Source organism: Dipodomys merriami, unplaced genomic scaffold (assembly GCF_024711535.1).
Source record: "Dipodomys merriami isolate MVZ:Mamm:240054 unplaced genomic scaffold, mDipMer1.0.p SCAF_2, whole genome shotgun sequence".
Taxonomy (NCBI): Eukaryota; Metazoa; Chordata; class Mammalia; order Rodentia; family Heteromyidae; genus Dipodomys; species Dipodomys merriami.
In genome coordinates this window covers 8,962,251-8,986,409 of record NW_027203381.1, presented here as the reverse complement: position 1 = coordinate 8,986,409, position 24,159 = coordinate 8,962,251, and the positions used below count along the sequence as shown (strand labels likewise).

General features: G+C 39.5%; 1 non-coding gene across 1 annotated transcript; it reads right to left on the bottom strand.

Moving 5' to 3' along the window:
- Window positions 1-3,881: 3,881 nt before the first annotated feature.
- On the bottom strand, window positions 3,882-3,986 carry LOC138832656 (U6 spliceosomal RNA). Its single transcript, XR_011373606.1, has one exon. It is a non-coding gene; the product is annotated as a U6 spliceosomal RNA (small nuclear RNA).
- Window positions 3,987-24,159: the final 20,173 nt, after the last annotated feature.

Below are 24,159 nucleotides of genomic sequence, written 5' to 3'. Positions count from 1 at the left end.
AGTTGAAGAGCTGAGGGACAGCACCCAGGCCCAGAGTTCAGGCCCCCATGACTGACCAAAAAAAAAAGAAAAAGAATGTCACATCTTGACAAGAATCAGGATGCAGGAGTCTAGTAGGCAGTGTCAATGTGGATTTTAGCAGCCATTACCTGCCATCTTTGTTGATGGGTATAAAATTGAATGATCAATCCACCCATGATGGGGCTGTTTTTCTCACAGTCCCTAAAGATCTCTGTGGAGCTAGAACAGCAGAAAGACTGCTCTCTCGAGGTTCCTGGGAGACCTTCCTGCTGGCCAACCAGCCTCTCACATTGGGTTCCCTGGGAACCCCAAGGGCACAGCTCTCCCTCCTTCTCATTCCATCCAGTCCCAAGCACAGGGAAGGAAAGTCTAGGTATGTTTGGTTTTGAAAAGTGTCTTCTTCTGGGCACTGGTGTCTCACGCCTGTAATCATAGCTACTCAGGATGCTGAGATCTGAGGATCATAGTTTGAAGCCAAAGTGGGTGAGAAAATCCATTCAATTAATCACCAAAAGTGAAGCTGTGGCTCAAGTGGTAGAGTTCTAGCCTTGATTTTAAAAAAGCTATAGAAGCTGGGACAATGCCCAGGCTCTGAGTTCAATCCTTAGTACTGGCAAAAAAAAAAAAAAAAAAGAAGGAAGGAAGGAAGGAAGGAAGGAAGGAAGGAAGGAAGGAAGGAAGGAAGGAAGGAAAGAAGGAAGCAGCGAGGGAGGGAAGGGTGAGTCTTCTATCAGTCAGATCTACATTTTTCATACAGAAGCACATCTCAGTCTTAAGTTATTAATCTCCTGGGTTGTGGAATGTTAAAACAACAGATAGTAGCGGTGACTGTTTCTCTAAACAGCGCTATTTTTTTTTACATTTGTATCTAAATCTTTTAGTTTGTGTGTTATGAGGATTATGAATTTGTCAAAAGAATGGTTTCCAGAAAACTAACAAAGTAACTGCCAGTACCTGTGCTTGCTAGGTAGGTAGGTAACTTTTGTGCTTTGGTTAGTTTTAAGATAGGGTCTTGTGTGTGTGTCCTGACTAGTCTGGACTTCATTACTTCTACTTATGCTTCTGCATAGTTGGAATGGTAGCCATATGTTAACACACTCAGCTTAATCGTTAAGATGGGGCCTTGCTAACTTTTTTGGCAAGGTTGGCTTTAAGCCACAATCCACCTGATCTTTGTCTCCCGAGTAGTTGGAACAAATGTAAGGCACTGTGTCAGACCTTTACTTTGAACTTTTATAAACATTAATTGGACATAAAGCTCTTCCTAGGAATGGAGCTTATTGTAATTTTTAGTGTCATTTGTTGAAAATATTTAAAATAACTGAAATAAAATGATTCAGAATTTCCATTTCACTGGCCACTTTCCTAGGCATCTCGTTGTAAATGTGTAATGCTTTAAACAAAATGTACAACATAGATGGAATTTTATTTTCCTTTTTACCACTAATCATCAAGAACTTTTATTTCAGTATAAATTTCATATCTATCAATGCTTACAGAGTGATGGTATTGAGCCTAGTAAATATGTTATTAATTTCTCCACCATCATTTCCTATTACAAATACTCTTTGGATTTTCTTTTTTGTGTGTGCTGCTACTGGGGCCTGAGCTCAGGATCTCAGTGTTCTCCCTTAGCTTTTCCACTCAAAGTTAGTGCTTTGCCACTTGAGTCATAGCGCTACTTTCTGCTTTTTTGTGGTTAATTGAAGACAGGAATGTCAACAGATTTGTTTTCTTTAATATTTCCTCAGGAAAATTCCTAGCACTAGGGTTACTGGACTAAAGAGTATTCTTCCTATCTGTGCCAAGTAGTTCTAATGATTCTTCTATTCTTTTCTGGAGTAGTTTGAGTGTTTCAGGTCTTACACTGAAGTCTTTACCCATTTAAGAAGTGATTTAGTTTCTTTTACTGCATGTAGATGTCCAGTTTTCACAACACCATTTAGTAAAGAGGGTTTGGGGTCTGGTTTTGTTTTTTTCTATCCTATGTTTTTACTCTCACCAAACATTACATGGCTGTAGGACTGTGGGTTTATTTCTGGATCTTCTATTCTGCTCCATGGTTTTCAAGCCTATTTTTATGACAGTATTACACTGTTCTCATTATGAGAGCTCTATGGTAGTTTGAGGTCTGGAATTGTTATACCTCTAGCACTACTGTTTTACAGGATCACCTTTTCAATTCAGGACCTTTTGTGTTTCTATATGAATTTTTGTATTGTTTCATCTAGCAAATTACATTGGTATTACACTGAATTTGTAGATTGCCTTACGCAATCCAGAAATATGGGAGGTCTTTCTATTTCCTAATATCTTCTTTGATTTTCTTCTTCAAAATTTTATACTTTTCAATGTAGATGTCCTTCACTTCCTTGTTTGGTTGATTTTTAGGTGGGTTTTTTTTTTTTTTGAGACTAGCTTGAAGGTCGAATCTCTAGGGTCCTTTAGAGATAAGATGTTAATAGGGATAGCTTTACTTCTTCTTTCCCTATTTGGATCCTCTTTATGTCTTTCTCTTGCCTCAGTACTCTGTCTAGGAATTCTAGTGCTGTATTGAAAAAGAGTGGAGAAAGTAGACATTCTTGTCTTGCTCCAGATTTAAGAGAAAATGGTTTTAGTTTTTCAGCATTTAGTGTGATTTTGGCTGTTTGTCATAAAGTCTTTGTTATGTTGAAGAAGGTTCTATTCCTAGCTTCTTCAGAGCTTTCATCATAAAATTGGTTGGATTTCATTGAAGGCTTTTTCTGCATCTATTAAGCTGATCATGTGATTTTGTCTTTGGTTTTGTTCATGTGTTGTATTACATTTATTGATGTATGCGTCCCTAGGATGAAGAACTTCTTGGCACAGGTAAGAACTTTCTGAGTAAAGTTTCAGAGGCTCAGAAATTCAAAGAGAGAATTGACAAATGGCATTGCATTAAACTAAATAGTTTTTGCGTGGCAAAAGACATAGTTAGCAAGCTAAAAAGACAGCCTACAGAACAGCAGAAATCTTTACCAGCTATAGGTCAGACAGTGGCCTAATATCCAGAACATTCACAGAGCTCAAGAAACTAAACCTTTAAAGAATCAACAACTTGGGCTGGGAAGGTAGCTCAATGGTACAGTGCTTGCCTTGCATGCATGAAGCTCTGGTTTTGATCCCTTAGCACCACATAAGCAGAAAAAGCTAGAAGTGGCAGAGTTCAGGGCCACTACTGACAAAAAAAAAAAAAAAAAAAAAAGAATCAACAACTCAATAAGTGGGCAAATAAGCTCAATAAAGACTCTTATTATCTCCAATTAACTAACAAAAAGGCAAAAGTAGAGTTGTGGCTCAAGTGATAGAGTGCTGGCTCAGAATAGCACCCAGGCCCTGAGTTCATCGTAAGACCAACACCAAAAAGAGGGAGGAGAATGCATTCATACAATTCAATGTATATCCAATGAACCTAGGAAAATTGAGGAGAGGGTTTGGACTGAGAGGGGTGTGGGAGAATGATGAAAGAGATGGCCTAGATACATTGTACTTAAAAACTGATTTGTTGAATGGTCACCCTTTGTACAACTCCTTAAAGATAATAAAAAATATAACTTTTAAAAAGAGTATTATTATTATTATATTATTATTTGGTCATGGGTCGAACTCTGGGCCTGGGCACTGTCCCTCAGCTCTTCAGCTCAAGGCTAGCGCTCTACCACTTGAACCACAGCACCACTTCCAGCTTTTTTTTCTGCTTATGTGGTTCTGAGGAATCGAGCCCAGGGCCTCATGCATGCAAGGCAAGCACTCTACCACTGAGCCACCTTCCCAGCCCAAAAGATTATTCTTAAATATCTGTTTTTAGTGACTCAAAGTGTGTTGCTTTTTTTTCTTTTATAAACTTGGAATGCTTTATGAATTGTGTGTCACCTGTGTACAGGGCTGTGTGAGTCTTCTCTGTATTGGTCCAATTTTAGTATATGTGCTGCTGAAGCAAGCACTGAAATGGGTTTGTTTGGAAAATTTCATAATAGCACTGAGGTCAGGAGAAGCATGAGGGAATTGCAAAACCAAGCTGGTGATCCTATTGCTTGGCACTGGGTCTGCTAGAGCCACAGCTCTGGCCTTCATGCACAAAGGGAGGTTTTAAAGAAGTAGACAGAAGAAGAGAGCTCCATCTAAAACAATACAGATGTGCCATTCCAATGACTAGATTGAGAAATGATCTTTTGCCTTTATTGACTTCTTTGCGTCTGCTGTGGTACAGCTTGTTATAAAATGGAGTTCCCAGTTCTCACTGATCTGTGACTCATCAAACAAGTCTTTTCAACTACCTTCAGGGCTCAGAGTTGGCCTTATAATCACAAGAACTCAATAAATAGTTGTTGGCTCATATTGAAGAAACTGAATTTTTATTATTTCATTCCATTTTTTTTACAGTTGCACCATGGCATGAGCAACAAATGAATCATTGTTGTGTCATAAACACAGAGATTGGAGGGTTGTTTGTTCTTGTAACAAAACCAACACTGTCCAGGGTGACTGACCACCTGGACAGGACTTTCTTTGAAATTTTTTTCTTTGGAAAAAAATCGCTAAATGCACAAAGGTATTTACAGTGGCATTGTTTATCATCGCAAAGAACGGCCACTACTCCAGGAATGAAGTAAATAATGCTGCTCTATTTAATTCATTGTACAATCATTAAAAATAATGTTTACAAAGAGCTTGGGAATACATGAAATATGCTTATGCAAGACTAACTTTATAAGGAAGATAAAATTACATACAGACATGGTTAGCATTGCATTCCAAATGTTATGTATGCAGAAAATGACAACAGTGTAACAAAACAAAGATAGAAGCGTTAAATCTGAGAGAACAGAAAGGATTTTTTTTCCTTTCTCCTTTTCTTAATTTTCTGTATTTTTAAGAGGGCACATTGTATAATTAACAAAAGTACTTTGTAGAAAGCCATTTACCCAGAAGATCAGTATCTATCTATCTATCTATCTATCTATCTATCTATCTATCTATCTATCTATCTATCTATCTGCATGGTTATCTATCTATCTATCTATCTATCTATCTATCTATCTATCTATCTATCTATCTATCTATCTATCTATCTATTTATCTGTCAGTCATTAATTTGACAAATATTGATAGACAAAAATGTATTTATTGAAAATCTCCAATGTATTTCTTTAAATTTTTATTTATTTATTTTTGTTTATGTGGTACCAAGGACTTGAACCTAGGACCTCATGCATGCTTGACAAGCACTCTACCACTAAGCCACATTCTTAGCCTTCCAATATACTTCTTTTTTTTTTTTTTTTTTGTCGGTTGTGGGGCTTGAACTCCGGGCTTCGGCGCTGTCCTTGTGCTCTTCAGCTCAAGGCGAGCACTCTACCACTTGAGCCACAGCACCACTTCCGGTTTTCTAGCAGTTTATTGGAGATAAGAGTCTCACGAACTTTCCTGCCCGGGCTGGCTTTGAACCGCAGTTCTCAGATCTCAGCCTCCTGAGTAGCTAGGATTACAGGCGTGAGCCACCGAAGCCCGGCTTTCCAATAGACTTCTTAAGAATTCTGTGGACTCATTACCTTGCTCATGTAATTGTAACCCCTCTGTATGATATTTTCACAATAAAAACTTATTAATTAAAAAAAAAAAGAATTCTGTGGGGGAGGGAAGGGATAGTGGGAGAAAAAGAAAGGAGTGGGTAACAATGTTTGACAAGAAATGTATCCATTGCCTTACTCATGTAACTATAACCCCTCTGTACAGGATCTTTACAACAAAATGAATTTTTTAAAAAAAGAATTCTGCATGCTGGGAACCTAGCCATAAACAGCAGAATTCCTGTTCTCACAGAGCTTATATTCTAATGGAAAATCGTAGGTGAAAAGTCTCCATTTACTTACATCATTTTGAGAGTTTAGAGCTGCAATGGGCACTACAACCCTATTCTTTTGCTAAACATTTCAAAACCTCGCTTATTTATTTTCTGTTTTAATTAAAGGCATTTGCGAACAGTTTTTTTTAATCTATTATCACAATTAGAATTGTGTCTGTGTTTTGTAACATTAGTTAATATTAATAGTTATCAAAATCTAGAAAACAGATGTCAATCAGAAGACTGCTACATATTAACAAGTGTCCTCAGGAAGCTGTTCAATGAGCAGCTTCACAATGTCAAAGGTACACATTTGGTCACAGGTACACATTTACTGGAACCAGTCTTTCATCGAAACCTTTAGCTTGGTTCTTTAAACTCAGAATTAAAAGTCAGATTTCAAAAAGCAGAACGGCATCGTCTCCTGAGTACAGGAAATAGGGGGAACAGATCTGTTCCCAGCTACCTTTAAATCATCTCATTAACTTCCCTGAAGTCAACAAGGAAATGAGCTTGAACAATTGTTTTTTTTCTTTAAAGAAGTCCAAAATCCTTAGCAATTCACTCTAGTAGCAATTAGTAGGGCACTCCATCTGGTTTTTAATAATCTTTATTGTTTTACTGAGTACAAAAGCAATACATGTTGAGAAATATGAGGCATACAGAAAATTAAGAAAAAAGATGAAGCTCATTTGTAATCCTGCCACACAGAGCTAACCACTGCGCTGGGTGTTGTGAGCCTCTCTCTTGTCTTTCTTCCAGAGCAGAGCTGCCAAGCTGCTCTGGGATCTGGCCAGGTGGGACATATGTTGGACTTTGCAGGCCCTCTTTTTTCTCTTCCCATTGCAATGACTCAACTTTGGCACTGTACAGTCAGAGCAGCCTTAAACAACATCGAAAGGAATGTGTGTGTCTAGCTTCCAATAAAACTGCATTTATGAAACCATTTAGCTGGCCTGACTTGGATGTGTCTATAGTTTGCTGACCTCTGTTCCAGAATGTTCAGTTTGGCAGAGGGGGTGGTCACACGTGGATATATTTTCCCCATACCCACCTGGTCATCTCCATTGTCAGCATCCTAACTGCAGAATCTTATTACTGTTCATAATGTCTAGGAGTGAACAAGTGTTTATTAAGTACTTAGAATTTGGAGAGGGGCATACAAATCCACAGAGTTCCTACCCTCCAAATGTGATAGGCAAGTGGGCTGGGAAGGTGGCTCAGTGGTAGAGCGCTTGCCTTGCATGCATGAGGCCCTGGGTTCGATTCCTCAGCACCACATAAGCAAAAAGAAAAAAAGCCGGAAGTGGTGCGGTGGCTCAAGTGGTAGAGCGCTAGCCTTGAGCTGAAGAGCTGAGGGACAGCGTCCAGGCCCAGAGTTCAGGCCCCATGACCGGACCCCCCCCCTCAAAAAATGTGATAGGCAATAAGAAAATGATTATAGACAAATAATGACATGTACACAGGAGAATTACAGGGTGCCCTCGGGGTGTGGAATAAGAAGTTTTTTTGTTTTAGGGTTTTTTTTGTTTTGTTTTTGTTTGTTTGTTTGTTTGTTTGTTTTACCAAATCAGAGATTCTGAGAAAACTTCCCTTGAAGGGACAATCAAGCTGAACTATGAATGGCGGCTAAGGTGTATCACAGAGTTCTATGCATTTATTTATTTATTTTTGTCAGTGGTGGGGCTTGAACTCTGGGCCTGGGCGCTGTCCCTCAGCTCTTCAGCTCAAGGTTGGAGTTCTACCACTTGAGCCACAGTGCCACTTCCGGGTTTCTATGGTTTATCGGAGATCAGAGTCTCACAGATTTTCCTGCCCAGCCTGGCTTTGAACCATGATCCTCAGATCTCAGCCTCCTGAGTAGCTAGGATTACAGGCCGGAGCCACTGGCGCCCAGCAGTTCTATGCATTTCTGCAGAGGAAAGTTTTGAATGTACTCATCTCCTCATGGTTCTGCTAAGATTCCTTTAACACCCTTCCCTCCCTGCACAGATAGAGTCCACAGGAAGTATACTAGGAGTCCCTAGCCAGCAGTAGGGCTATTCTCATCTCCTGACCCTCCTTCCTCTTCGCCTCCTCTCATTGGCTACCTCTTGCACACAGCCCATATTTTCCCATCTTCATGCTTTGGCTCAAGCTGTTTCTTCCATTTAGAATGCTTTTACTTGTCAGAGTCCATTTAGACTGCTATAACAAAAAATACCATTGACTTGGTGCCAAGAGAAATTTATTTCTTACAGTTCTGGAGACTGCAAAGTCCATGATCACATCACCTGCAGATTCCATGCCCGCAGGCGGACTTCTTTGTTGATAGATGGCCACTTTAATGCTGACACTTCACATTGCAGAAGAAGCAGTTCTGCCCTCTTTTACCAGGGCACTAATCTCATTTAGGAGGGGTCCCTCCTCATGACCTTATTACTCCCCATAGGCCTCACACACAAATCTCATCCTATTAGGGATTAGCTTTCAACATTGAATGTAGTGCAGTATTTTGTTATAGAAGCTTACTTATTCTTAGTTTTTTCCCTAATGTTCTAATTTTTTTCCTCACAGCCCTCCTCAAATTTCTAATTTCTGGAAATTAGATTTTATAGAAAAAGCAAAAATAATTAATCTATTTTTTTTTGGTCTCTAGTGTTAGGAAATACAGTAATGAGATGCCTTTTCCTTAGTTATTGAAGTTACCTGCCGGGGCTGGCTTCAAATCTCAATTCTCAGATCTCAGCCTCTTGAGTGGCTAGGATGAAAGGCGTGAGCCCCCAGTGCCTGTTTATTCTATAGCTTTGTGTTCCTCGCTGCTTCAGCTCCACTCATTCCAATGCATTGGATTAGATCTGAAGCATTTAAATAGTGATTCTTAAAATGCCATCTGGCCAACCATTAGATGTGTCCACCCAGATACTGTGCAGATTATCTCCAGGAAGGAAGAAAAATAGAAGAAAGTCTCAGAACTATTTATACAATTATCCTGCAGGCTTTGGCCTGTAAAATAAGAAACTAGGACTTTCAGGTTTTTGATTGCATTTCTTCTTTCCTGTATTTCATGAAGTTTAAATTACAACCATCTGTTTCAGAAGATATAAAAATCCCGAATTCCATCTTCCTTTATGTTTAACAGAATACTAAGGAAAACCTTATACTGATAGAAAGGTTCACTGCTAATTGTGGTCAAGTCATAAGGAAAACAAGCATCACGGTTAACACCTGACTACTCGACTGGCCTTCTGAACCAAATGACGATATATCATCAACCTCTAAAATCCATCTCCTGATATAGATGTCTCTCTGTGTAGTTGTAGTGTCCCAACATCTTTTCTGTTTGTTTAATGATGGTGTTGTACAGAGAATGGTCCTGAAGGAAAAGCTCTTTGTCTTCTGATTCTTACTATGGTCTATTACATTACCTGGTTGGGATTAAGACCATTGTGTTACCTATTTGAGTTTATTCTTTCATTCCAAAAGTATTCCCGAATCATTCCTGGTCAATTCAAAGGCTATTCACACTTCATGATGCATTGAACTTGCTTTTCTTCTTACAGGTCAGGTTTAAACAGGTACCCTGTATGCAATGAGTCTCATCCCATGCTGACCGGAGGGGCCCTCTTTCCAATACTGTGCTATCTCCTATTTCATTCTTCCAAACCAGAGGCAGAACATTGCATTATGGCTGCAGAAAACAACTTTCTAATGGCCCACAGGATCACTTTACTCCCATTGGTTAATGTTTTGGAACAGTTTGCTTTCTCAACAGACTCTTCCCAGAAACAGTTCTTTTTTTTCTTCCCACTAATAAAACCTTTATTGAGCACCAACTGTTATCTAAGCCCTCTGCTGGGTCTTGGAGACATACAGACAAACAAAACTAAAATTTTATCTCACTTAGAGTAATTGAAATGTAAAGAAATACCTACAACACAAAGAAATGCGAACCTTCTAAGAAAAGCACTGAGTGCTGAGGAGGAGGAGGAATGGTTCCAAAAGTAGAAAACTGTATTTTTTCCTACTATGTATGACTTTCTGGCATTTGAGGATGACTACCTGCTTACTATTTCATATTCTTCTAAAATCTCTAAGTTTTCAGTTTGGAGGTGTTATTCGAGTTGTGCAGTGTCTGTCTAGAAGCTAGCAGGTCCGGAGTTCAAATCTCAATACTGCCATCAAACAAGCAATCCATCAAATCTATGTGTTTTCCAAGTGTATGTTTTCATCTTCTTCTAATATTCTACCATGGGGGGTGGGTCTCACAGATAAATAGAACTACTTCTTGTGCTGGTTAGATTTGTTGGGGGAGGGGGTCATCAAATCAGGGAAAGAGGGAGATTGGAATATTACTGCAGTGTGTGCCCCAGCAACAGCTGGCTAGTTCTAAAAATCTCCTTGGATGAGCAAAAGCAGAGACAAAATACGCAGTTGTGTCACAGACATGCCGCACCACTGTGGCAAATGTGCATCAGGCTTTCCGGAGAAAGGAAAAACTAAATGAGTCAGAAAAAAAATCCGGAGAGGGAAAGCACCCCTCCAGCCACAAAGAGAAGAGAGATTTAAAAAAAGAATCTAGGAAGCCAGATAGGGTCTTAATAATGCCATTGTCAGGAGCAGAGTAGAACCCTAGCTGGCATCATTGGTCACCTGCCATGCTATCATGCTGTTGCTTAAGAACAACATCTAAAAGGAAGAGATCTATTCAATTGCATTGCTTTCTATTAAGATGCCAAGCCCATCAGGAGGCCAAAGCCAAAGACTTAGAACTAAAAGTAAACAAATATTTTGAAGAAGTTTTCTGGGGATCTGGAGATGAGGAGAGGCTAGTTTGGAATAGCAAAGTCGATTATCTGAAAGATTAGAGAACATCAAAATCTCCTTGTGCAGTAACTTAAAAAGATAATCATGTTCTTATGTAGGACCGATAGTTTATTAAGAACCGAATGAAAGGCATATTAGAAAGAATGTTCTGGAACATGTATAAGACTTTGGCTACACTAAAACAAAAACCAAAAAGATCCACCTTTTCGTTGGAATTTAGAGTCCTGGCCACCCATATGTATCTATGAGGGTACAGAAGGAGTCTTTAAGAAGGAGTCCTTAGCCAGGTACAGATAGCTCACACCTGTAATCCTAGCTAATCAGGAGGTTGAGATCTGAGGATTGTGGTGCAAAGCAAGCCTGGGCAGGAAAGTTCCTGTGAGACTTTGATCTTCAATTAATCACCAAAAAGCCAGAATTGGAGGTGTGGCTTGATTGCTAGAGCATGAGCCTTGAGTAAAAAAACAAAACATAAAGGACAGGCCCTGAGTTGAAGCCCCAGTACATGTACACACACACACACACACACACACACACACACACACACACACACACACACACACACACACACACACACACACACACACACACACACACACACACACACACACACACACACACACACACACACACACACACACACACACACACACACCACATGAAACAAAAAGTAGGGTGTCTACATCCAGATTGCTACTGTGAGTAGCTGAAGCTCACTAGTCCGGTAGGAACCTTCATGATCTAATCACTGATTTGGGGGGGAGGTTTCCACATCCAAGCCACAGCAGATGAATTCACTCTTCTGACATCATCACATGAATATTGGGAGCTTACATGGTATTGGCTCACTTCCACATTCAGAACTAGGCCAAGTAAAACACCAATCACTAAGGGAAAGACAGCACACGCAGTGTGAGTGGGAGCTTTGTATTTTCTAACTTTCACAAAACTCATTCTGGAAAGGAGTATCAGTGAGCTGTCCATATTTTAGCAGGATGATTAGAGATCAGGAAAGCTGTGTGGTAAAGAACTTTTTTAGGCCTGGGGGCATGGCTTCAGTGGTAAGAGTCCTTGTCTGGTAGACTTGAGGTTAGGCCTGTCCTGAATTCAAACACCAGTACCATCGAAGCAAGAGAAACTTTTTAAATCCAGGAAGTCACTCTGCTGTTACGCATCTGGAAACATATAATTCTGGAGTATATTTTCATCTTCTCTTCATACAAGATTAACTTCAGATTGTAGTAATGGTTTCATAATTACATCCAGCATTCTGGTAAACATGGTGTTTACCTTGTTCATGAGGATGAGAAGAACTGATCTAACTGCAGTGTCCTGCCTGTCAGCCACCGTGCACACGTGACTGTTCATATGTAATTTGGGGAGTGTTTTGGTACTGGACTTGGACCCAGGGTCTGGGCTCTGTCTCTTAGATTTTTTTTTCTCAAGTCTATGACTTTACCATTTGAGCTATATCTCCACTTCTGGCTTTTTGCTGATTAACTGGCAATAAAAGTCTCACGGGGGGGGGGGGGGGGGGGAGAGTCTTAGGAACTTTCCTGCCCAGGCTGGTTTTGAGCTTCCATCCTCAGATCTCAGCCTTGCTTAGCCTCCACTAGCCACGATTACAACGTGAGCCACGAGCACCCAGCTTTAAGTCTTAATCAACCACAATTAATTAAGAATTAAAATTCAAAGGGTGAACAAATACAACAGTGGTACTTACTAGACATTGTGGAAAATGAACTATACATCTTGTGGGTAGAGACAAGAGGAAAAAACTGGGAAAGAGCAAGGAAAGGGGGTGACATGGTTCAAAAAGAAAGGTACTCATTACCTGCCTTATATAACCATACGTCACATCTGTAACCATACGTCACATCTGGACATCACATCTACAATAACCATCAAGTATATATTTAAAACAAGAATTAAATTTTCAGCTTCTCACTCTCACCCCCAAAGCACAAGTGTTCCCTGGCTCTGTGTGGGTACTGGCCACCATGGTAGGAGTACAGATATAGAATTATGGCAGAAAGTTCTCTGGAACAGCTGTTATCTAGAACTTAATTAGTAGCTTGTTTTGTTGTTTCTGTTTTCTTTGCTTTGCTTTTGCAATTTGTGTTTGTTTGTTTTGAGATAGGAACTTGGCTAAGAAGCCTAGGCTATCTTCAAACTCCTGATCCTCCTGCCTCTGCCTCCCCAGGGCTGGGATTATAGGAAGGCACCACCACGCCCAATGGCTAGTTCTCTTTTATAAAATATACAGCTGTATACAGATCAGAGTTGATTAATAAAAGAGCAATAACTTGAAAAAAACTACATGGAGAAAATCAGTTGTTTTGGAATTCTGATAACAAATGTTTAAGTAATAACCATGAGTACAGTAAAACATTTCTTTGCACAGCAGCTTTGGCAATATTCGTTCATTTACATATATATACATAGAGAGAGAGAGAGAGAGAGAAAGAGAGAGAGAGAGAGAGAGAGAGAGAGAGAGTGGATACACTTCTGGGCCTTATAATAAATAAAACTCCTTACCTCAAGAAGCTTCTACTATACCCGATGGCATAAGGGGAAAATATTATTCCTGTTTTCAGGGCAGATAGAAAGTAATTATGTGCCAATTCAAGAAACAATATGAAATGTGATTATTATTATTATTATTACATTATTGCTCAATTAAAGGGGCATAGAAAGAGGTTTGTTCATTGAGATGGAGATCTAACTTTTTGCCTGGGCTTGTCTTGAATGGCTAACTTCTTAATCTCTGCCTTCTGAGAGATGGAATTATATATGTGAGCTACCAGCTCTTGCTAGTGTTTTGCTTTGCTTTGTTTTTTGAGGCAGGATCTTGCTATGATGCTTACACTGGCTTTGAACTCGTAATCTGCCTATCTCCGTCTCCTACATGTGAGATTGCAGTCACACACACACACACACACACACACACACACACACACACACACAAACACACACACACACACACCCTCCCCCACCAAAAAAAAAAAGAAGAAGAAGGCTTAAAACTAACTTCCAGTGCTGGGTGACTACAAAACAGTTACTCATGTACTTTCCCCTGGAAATGGGAAGCCCCCTGGAAGTGGGCTTCTGTCCACTCTGGCCTCTGGTCACAGGTCCTGACTGGGCCAGAGGGACCCAGGAAACGTTACTGTACTTTGAACTGGGTACTGGATTCCAAAATCAATGGCCCTTCTTTCCCAAGACAGACAAATAGTCCATGGTTGGAAAGTGAAACAATGAAGCATACCTTGTAGGCCAGATTTATATGTTTTGATTTTTTGATGGGTGCCTTGTCACAATGGCATGCATTTGATTGAAATCGCGGATCTTCACCTCTTCCAGATCTTACGAACTGTGTACCATTTGCTAGGGTTCATGGAGTGAGTCTACAGCACTGCCTCCACTGTTGTCTGTATCTCCTTAGCAGAATCTAGTGGCTGAAAGGGAGAGAGAGGATGGGCCTGTCCTCTCTCCTCATCGGCCACTGCCTTGGGGGCTACCAAAATCCATCATGCTCCACTTCAAGCTTCTTCATGCTCCACAGATATTCACGCTTGGTCTTCCTTGGGCCAAGAGGAAAAAAGAAAGACATGCACTGTCTTCTCAGCAAGAACCATTCAAGAGGATGGACCAAAGGAAAGGCCACACTGGTCCTAGAGTGGGGAACGGGCCCCATGACCTTTCAGTACAAATCCAAGAGACTGAACCGAGCAAGTATGGAGCAAGGCCCCTTACCCCATGCTTTGGTTTGGATATACCTTGCCCTGCCCAAACCCATATGTCTTGGCTCACTTGAGCAGCTAAGGAAGAAGTTAGTGGATCTGACTAGCTGTGGGCTGATGAGCCCAGGAACTCAGCACAGAGTCAGTAGAATCAGGGCAGGTAGGGCTGTGGAAACATTTTGCCACCTCTGCTATCCGCCTCTGTGAGAGGCTGACAAGGATCTCACAGCTGCAGGGAGGAAGAGACTGAAGATGCCCCACCTTGTGCCAAGCAAATGTGTGGGACTCATGGGAGGCGCTCACAGTGTTTGTTGAATGAATGAACACATAAACATATGACACATGTCATTACCTAGCATGATATACAAAATAAAAACCCAATACATGCAGGGAGACATTTATTTTTAACGTTTTTTTTGGTTTTTATTTTCTTGAAGTGCTAGGTATTGAACCCATGATCTTATCCATGTTAGGAAAGTGCTCTACCACTGAGTTACAGCTTCAGCCCTTAGATAATAAATGAATGAACAATACAAACATAATGGATTATAATTTAATAACCATACATATCATAGAATATAAATATCAATATTGATAATAAATTATTGATTTAATTGAAATATTAAAGCATTTAAGCCATTGGACTGTGTACTTAAACTAAATCTACTTCTGGGAATTTGGAATCCTTGAATCTAAGCAGAAAGAGAAGTAAACTGTGATGTTGTAAAAATTGAAGATGGGGGTTGATTTTAAATAGTTTTAAGCAAGCCCATCCTGATTTCTTCCTGGTTTTAGCATAAACATACCTGCTTAATGCAAACAATTCAAGAGGTTTTTCTCTTATTTGAGAGTGCATCCACCAACATAATAAAAACCATGTTCCTAAGAAAGGTCTGCCAAGTAAGGTTAAGTAGATTATTTCTATATATTTATCTCATGTTCTTGGGGAAAAAAAATTGCCTTAGCATAAGTGTGTCCAACTATTTGTGCTTGATCTTAACAGCTCTATTATTTTATCAAAATTTCCAAGCCCTGTTGCTATGATGTGAGTGCCAGCTCCTTCAATCCTTGTGTTGGATTCCTTCACTCCTCAGTATTAGGAAGTGGGCCTTAGAAGGAAGGGTTTGGATCATGGGGGCCGAGACGTCAGGCATAGATTTATGCTTTCCCTGCATGAGTTCTCACTCTTGTAGAAATGGTTTAGTTCTCACAAAAGAAAATTCTTTAAAGATCTACTTTGGCTTTCTCAATTTTCTCTTCTTTTTTTCTCTCTTGACATGCAATCCTATCTACTTTCTGCCATGATTGAAGAAGCACAAGGCCTTGACCATATGTGCCCTTCCAATCTTGAATTCCCAGCTTTTAGAACCATGAGCCAAAATAAACCTCCTGTCTTCAGAAATTACCCAGCCTCCGGTATTGTGTTACAATAGAAACCAGACTAAGACAGCTATGCATCTGATCTTTGGCCAGAATGTTCACGCTTCCGTGTGAACAGGCTGTAGCTTGTCCTGACACACTCTTATCTACACTTATTAAAAATAATAAGGTGTAGATCAATGAAGTACTTGTGCGAGTCTACAAATAGACTTACACGTGTGTGGCTAATTGATGGGGTTGCCAAGACAATAGAATAGGGGTAAGAACAGTCTTTCAAAAGTAGTGCAGGACAGCTGGACACACAAGAGCCTGAGGTTGGATCCCTATTTTTTCTAATGTATGTAAAAGTGAACTTGAATTGAATCACAGACCTAAATTTAGAAGATAAATACAAGAATCATTTAGAAGAAAACAGTAGGGTAAATCTACTGCCTCAAGATTTGTCAACATACTCATAAAAATGATGCAAAAGGACAAGAAACAAATAATTAATTGGACTTCATATGGATTAAAATACTTAATGGGCAATAGGGTATTATCAAGAGAGTGATGCTGGACATGGTGGCCCACACCTGTAATCCTACTGGGGAGGCTGAGACTGGGAGGCCTGCAGCTTGAGGCCAGCCTGGGTAAAGCGTTCACAAGACCCATCTCAAAGAAGAAAAAGCTGAGCTTGGTGGCATACACTGTGATCTCAGCCATGCCAAAAGCATAAATAGGAGAGTCATGGTCTAGGCCAGACTCCACCAATAAAAAGAAAAAAAGAGAAGATCCTATTAAAAAATAATGAAGCCGGTGCTGGTGGCTCATGCCTGTAATCCTAGCTACTCAGGAGGCTGAGATGTAAGGATCGAGGTTCAAAGCCAGCCCGAACAGGAAAGTCCACTCCATGAGACTCTTATCTCCAATAAACCACTCAGAAAACCGGAAGTGGCGCTGTGGCACAAATGGTAGAGCACTCACCTTGAGCTGAAGAGCTGAGGGATAGCACCCAGGCCCAGAGTTCAAGTCCCACAACCACCACCACCACCAACAATAATAATGAAGTAATAAAAGCAAGAAGGCATAGAGGCATGGATCAAGTCACAGTGGTAGAGCATTTGCCTAGAAAGCTAAAGGACATGAGGTCACGCTCCAATACTGCTTTAAAAAATAAAAAATAAAGCCAGTGTGGTGGCTCATGCCTATAATCCTAGCTATTCAGGAGGTTGAGATCTGAGGATCATGGTTCAAAGCCAGCCTAGGCAGGAACGTCTGTGAGACTCATCTCCAATAAACCACCAGAAAACCGGAAGTGGCACTGTGGCTCAAGGAGTAAAGTGTTAGCCTTGAGCTGAAGAGATGAGGGACAGTGCCCAGGCCCAGAGTTGAAGCCCTACAACCAACAAAATAAATAAATAAATAAATAACCTAACACAAAGAGAGAAAATGGTTGTAAATCTGATGAGAGGTGTAACCAAGACACATTAGGGTTGACATGTCCAGTTGCTTGTCTTCACACACGAGTAGCCTGAGACTCATAGAGGTTAACTGATTTTAGAAAGATCCCCCAGCCTAGTCAAGAGTTTCATTTCTAGTATGAATGTACTTAGGGGAATTTGAAACATTTGTTTGACTTTTGGGAATACTGGTTCATAAATAGTTACCTGCTAGAATTGTTCAGATCAAGACTGGTTCATTATTATTTTTAATTGCATCACTGGATAAGTTTCAGTTTCATTTCATTTTCTTCCTATCACTTATGTTTCAGTTCTGTTCAGTTTCTCTTCTTACTGGTACCATGTGATTGTATTCCTTATCATTGTTCCTTTCTGGGTCAAAATACAGCAGTTATTCTTAGGCAGATGTTCCCAAAGAGGAATTTTAAACAGATTTAAGAGTTAGTATCATGCCAATTTATTCTCACATTGAGCAAAATGCATCTACCTTATTGGATTGTGAATTTGCCAGTCACTGCCTCAGCACCGACATGAGCACTGCTCACTCACCTGGGCAATTCCTTCTTGTGAAAAAGTCACCGAGAATGTCTGCCACTCCAGTCAGCCTAGTTTAAGAGGCTCATACCTGCAGTTTTGCTTTTGCCTTTACCTAGAGAAAGAACTGAATTTCTGGGGCTAATGACAATTCTAATTCTGAAGTGGAAGAAAGAACTCATCATCTTGCTTTCTTCTATTCTTCATACACAGTTGATTTTCTGCTCTGCAGAAATTCAAACTGCCCCAATTTCTAATAGTCATACAATATTTTCTTATTTATCATGTATTGTTCATTGATTTTAAATAATACTTCAAATGATTCTATGATGAACATGGTTTTGTTTTTTTTTTCTCAGTCGTGGGGCCTGAAATCTGGGCCTGGGCGCTGTCCCTCAGCTCTTCAGCTCAAGGCTAGTGCTCTACCACTTGAGCCACAGTGCCACTTCTGGTTTTCTGGGGGAGGGGGGGGTTGTTATTGGAGATAAGAGTCTCAAGGACGGTCCTGCCGGTGATCCTCAGATCTCAGCCTCCTGAGTAGCTAGGATTACAGGCATGAGCCACTGGCACTAGGCTAAAAGACAGTTTTTTGTTTTTTTTTGTTTTTTTTTTGCCGGTCATGGGGCCTGAACTCTGGGTCTGGGCACTGTCCCTCAGCTCTTCAGCTCAAGGCTAGCGCTCTACCACTGGAGCCACAGCGCCACTTCCAGCTTTTTCTGTTTATGTGGTGCTGAGGAATCGAACCCAGGGCCTCATGCTTGCAAGGCATGCACTCTACCGCTGAGCTAACTTCCCAGCCCCTAAAAGACAGTTTTTTAAAGTGGATACTTATCGAAAAATTAAAAAAGAAAAAAGCAATGAAGCAAGAATTTACAATCTTAAAACTTTCGCTCAACTGTGATGCTGTAGACCAGAACAGAGAGGGATGAAGTAGTCACTACCTTCAGATATTTCTAAGAGATATGAATCACTAGTGATTACATACTTGTCAAATCCTTACAGAGGCCTGTGTAAAAGGTAAGTAAATTCAGTTTCTTGTGATTGTATATGGGGCCAAAGGTGTTGCAAACATACACGAAACATTCAATCCTCCCCCTTTGCTCCAATACTTTGAAAGAATTAGAATCATTATTCTGGGCACTAGTCAATAAAACTGAAAGCTTTTCTTTCCTGTTTGGAGAATTTACAACTATGAGAAAAGACATGTGCTTTTCCCAGATGCAGCACATACGTAAAGAGTTGTTACAATTTTATTTTCAAATGCACTAAATAAATTTGCCATTTATTTGGACACGTTTAAATAGTTTTTGTTTTAAAAGCACATTTTTAAATGTAATCAGTTGTATATGGGGTTTGAGTCTGGTATATATCTTCTACTGTACATAAAGATTTCTAACTCCCTCTAAATTTGATAAGTAACATTTAAAATTGTAGTGTTTATTTCAATTACTCCAATTATTTTTAGTAATAATAGTATTCAGCTGGGCACTGGTGGCTAATGCCTGTAATATTAGCTACTCAAGAAAAAGGTAAGATCTGAGGATTGAGGTTCAAAGCCTACCCAGGCAGAAAAGTCCCTGTGAGACTCTTACTGCCAACTAACTACTCAAAAATCAGAAGTAGCACTGTGGCTCAAAGTGGTAGAGCGTTAGCCTTAAGCAAAAGAGCTCAGGGACAGTGCCTGGGTCCTGAGTTCAAGCCCCACAACTGATTAAAACAAACAAAAAGAATAGTATTCTTAAAGTGGTATTGTTTAAGATCTACATTACTTAAGTTTATAGGAATTATACATTAAATGATGTTAAAGAACAAAAAGGACAAGTCACCACACAAAAGCCACCTTATTTACCCTAAATTGGTAAGATTCACAGGGAGTGAATTCTCTAACTTATAAGCATCTGTAAACTAGAATGGCACTTAATTATAATTTTGGATATTCTTAATTTAGCCTTGGATTATAAATCTCCATTCACCAAAGTATCATGTTTCCCAGCAGTAAATCATCGGAACACTGGATTGCTAACCAAAGGTTATTTGATTCTGCGTCAGAATTACAATTTGAAAATCTGAGAGAGAAAACTGTCGATAGGCTGGGTGCCAGAGGCTCATACCTATAATCCTAGCTACTCAGGAGGCTGAGATCTAAGGATTGTAGTTCAAAGCTAGCCCAGGCAGGAAGGTCTGTGAGACTTTTATCTCCAATTAACTACCAAAAAACCTGGAAGTAGAGCTGTGCTTCAAGTGGTAGAGTGCTAGCCTTTAGCACAAAAAGCTCAGGGACAGCGCCTAAGCCCTGAGTTCTAGACCAGCACTAGAAAAAAAAAATAGGTTTTTCATGTGGGTAAGAGACCAGTCCAAAAAATTACCTTTTCTCCAGCACAGAGTAGGTTCTTCAAGTGATGGATAATTTCCATCTACCAGACACAGTAGCAGTTTACACTGAAGAGTGCATCAGCTTTAACGTGCAGATACAGGCCATTTCCCCTAGTTTAGATTACAAGTAACTCTTTAAGTATCTTTTTGAATTATGCAGATAATAAAATTAACTAAGATAATTTAATTCAAAAATGTTCCACATAGAATACCATGATAGTGTGGCTTGGCTCTAGTATGATTATTGTGAAGTCTTTTTAAAGAATATTTCTATCAGGATGACCTTGCTTGGACTTGGCTATGTCTCAGATTTCCTTCATAACTTATTGACAAACTGTCTCCTGAGACCTCTTCTGACTCTGCAAGCCATGACAAGTTGATCTTAACCAGCTTCACTGATATTTTGAAATATCAGTATCTGAGGTAACATATTCAACAAACCAGTTTTCTTAAGCCCCATTTATAAATCTTATATTCTTTTAGTTTTGAGGTACTTAATTGACTTTTTGTCTCTTTTACATAACTAGTTATCTTAAGGACTTTAAAGGCATTGGGCTGAACTTACATATTTAATATTACAGTAGAATATCACTTAACTGTGACAATATATTCTGAGAATTGTTCTATTGATCAATTTCTTTGCTATATTAACATTATAGAATGTACTTATACAAACTCTCAGGTGGCAAAGGTCACTTGATGTGTCCTCTGAATATAATCAAAACACGTGATAAAACAACAGGTATGAGATATAGCAAGGGTGCACCACAGCTTCCTGGTTCATGAATATTTTTTTTTATTGTAGTATAAAGGACATGTCAAATTAATGATAACATAGTATATTAAACACATAAACCAGAGACACAGTTATTTTCTTTCTCAAGTATTGTGTTATTCTTTCATACAACTGCCAGCAGAGTGGGTTTGTTAGGCCAGCATCATGACGAACAATGAGGAATGTGTTGCACTATCACATTATGGTAGCCCTAACACCAGTAGAGTGGTAAGAATTTTTCAGCTCCATTGTAATCAAATGGACCACCACTATATATGCAGCACATCACCATGACTACATATTGTGATTTTGTTCATATTCTGGATGCATAAAACAGTACAATGTTTGCCCATTCACCTAGATATACCTATTGCTAATATTTTACCACATTTACTTTACATTCCTACTTAATATTTTCTTTTCTTTTCTTTTTTTTTTGTCGGTCGTGGGGCTTGAACTCTGGGCCTGGGTGCTGTCCCTCAGCTCTTCAGCTGAAGGCGAACTCTCTACCACTTGAGCCACAGCGCCACTTCCTGTTTTCTGGTGGTTAATTGGAGATGAGTCTCATGGACGTTCTTGCCTGGGTTGGCTTTGAACCATGATCCTCAGATCTCAGCCTCCTGAGTAGCTAGGATTACAGGTGTGAGCCACCAGCACCTGGCATCTATTTATTATTTTCTGAGCTACAAATAAGATGTAAATACCATACCATGAAATTGCAACTTTCAATACTTCCAAGTATCTTTTGAAAACAAGGACTTTCCCCAGCAGAATCACAGTGTCTTTACTTCACCCAAGAAAGTTAGCATTGACACAATGTCTAATAAAGAGTGTAGAATCAAAATTTATCTATTGGCAAAATGTCTTATGAGTGTTTTAAAATCCAAGAGTCAGGCGGATCATGAATCAAACTTTAATGTTCTGTCTCTTTAGTTTCCTTTAATCTAGAGCAATCTCCTGCTTATGTTTACTTTCATAGCATTGGTATTTTGAACATTCAGCTCAGTCATTTCATACAGTACTTCACAATCCAGATTTGTCTTATTTCTTCATACTTAACTATCTTGGCAAGAATATTGTAAATGGTGTCATTCCCAATGTTATTCATGAGACAGGGAAGAATTCAGTATTAGACTGCTTCATTTTTGGTGATACTAATTATGATACTAATTGTGGTAGCATCCAAAAGATTTATCCATTTAAGAATACCCTATCTCATCTTTTTTTTGGGGGGGGTGGTATATTCTTTGGGACCATGTAATTTTTTCCTTTTCCAACAACTGCACCTAATGGTGAAAATGCCTGAACCAACTGTTAGGCTTGGTGGTGGTAAAGGGATATTTCTACATTTTTTTTTGCATCCTTCTATAAAAAGCTTTCCTAGCACTATCCCCACCCCCACCCCCTTTCTGAGAGTCTCAGTAATATATCTTTTCTCTTTGGAGACTTGATTTTTGTCAGATTTGGCCAGTGAGAACCCACTTCGAATTGCCTTGCCTAACGTTTTGACATGTTCCAGCATGAATCATTTGGCAAAAGTATGGATGTTTTGATTGGTTTACCGATCAAGATCTATTTATATCTCTAGCAAAGATATTACTGGATTCATACAAGGTGTCTGGGAGAAGACTAGATAAGGGGAACAAAAGTCAAGATAGTTTTATGAAGGTAAAAGAATAAGAGATGGTGGGGGAGAATAAACACCTCACCAATAAATTTATGTAACCATTTAGTCTAAGAAATTCATCACTGGGTGGTAGGGGCTCAGCCTGTAATCCCAGCTACTCAGGAACTTGAGATCCCAGGATGACGTTTGATGTTAGCCCTGGCAAGAAAGTCCATGAAACTCTTATTTCCAATCAACCATTCAGAAAAGGCCAGAAGTGGCTCTGTGGCTCAAGTGGCAGAGCACAAAGGAGCTCAGGGACAGTGCCCAGGCCCTGAGTTCAAGCCCTAGGACCAGCAAAACAATAAATAAAATAAAAAAATTCATGGATTCAGCAAATTCAATTCCAGAGAACACTAAGGCAATGGCAATGTTATTTTTCTATCAGACCAATGTTCCATTCCTCATTTCCATGGCAGAAGTCAGTGTTGACTTCTTCATGAACCTCTTGACAGCCCTTACTGTTTTGAACAGTTGAGCCAAAGGTCTGTTTGCCCAGGAGAGGTCTTTCAGAACTACGTGGCTTAGTGAAGGACCTCTGCCATGGTTAAATGCCTAGAGTCATTCAGTTCCTATCATAAACCAGTAGCCTAGTAGTTTTCCAAACCAAACTGCATTATATCAAGTTTATTTCTGGACAGTCTCTAAAGATTGGTAGATTTTACTGTTACTTCAAAAATTTCAATGCACCATGCTTCTTCAAGTTCAGTGAAAACTTGGACAGCTTGGTCAATGTGGTCCCTAAGAATCTTTCTGAAAAATAGAACCAAGCTTATGGGAGATTGAGTTCAACTCCCATTACCACCCAAAACAAACAATAAGGAAAAAAACTAAATGACTTATTGTTGCCAAAGAAAATGTAAAATCTTTGCCTGAGTCACATGTAAAAGTCAAATAGGAAGTTAACACAATTATTCACTACCCAAGGCCTGTGCATTAACTAGCATTATAATTAGTGCTTACAGCATTCCATCCAAGGCTTTAGGAATGTGAGATCAGGAAATAATAAAATAGTAGCAGTAGATGCCAGGGTAGTTGAAGTGGACAGCAAAAGGAGGAGAAAAAATCACAAAAAACCAAGAGCCAGGAACCATTGGCTCACACCTGTAATCTTAGCTAGGATCTCCAGCTGAGAGACTCCAACTAATCAGCCAAAAAAAAAAAAAAAAAAAAAAAAGCCACTCAGGAGGCATGGCTTAAGTAGTATACTCCAATTATAAGCAGAAAAACTCTAGAGAGTGTGAGGCCCTAATATCAAGCTCTATCAGTGCTCATAAAGAAGGGAGGGCCTTCCATACAAGTCCTCATGGAGTCTTTGTCTCATTTGTTTAAATTATACTCGAAGAATCTAAGGAAATATCAGATAATAAGAGTGGATTGTCATCATATGTTTTGCCAACCTACAATCTTGAAAGTATTTTTACAGTTCCCAACTTTATCACCAAAGCGGATTTAGGATTCAGTTCATCTTTGTACTGTTTTGTACAGCTTCTTGAGTATGACATTTAAGGCATTAAAGATCTTTCTCTTCAAGCTAAAAAAAACCACCTGCCTTT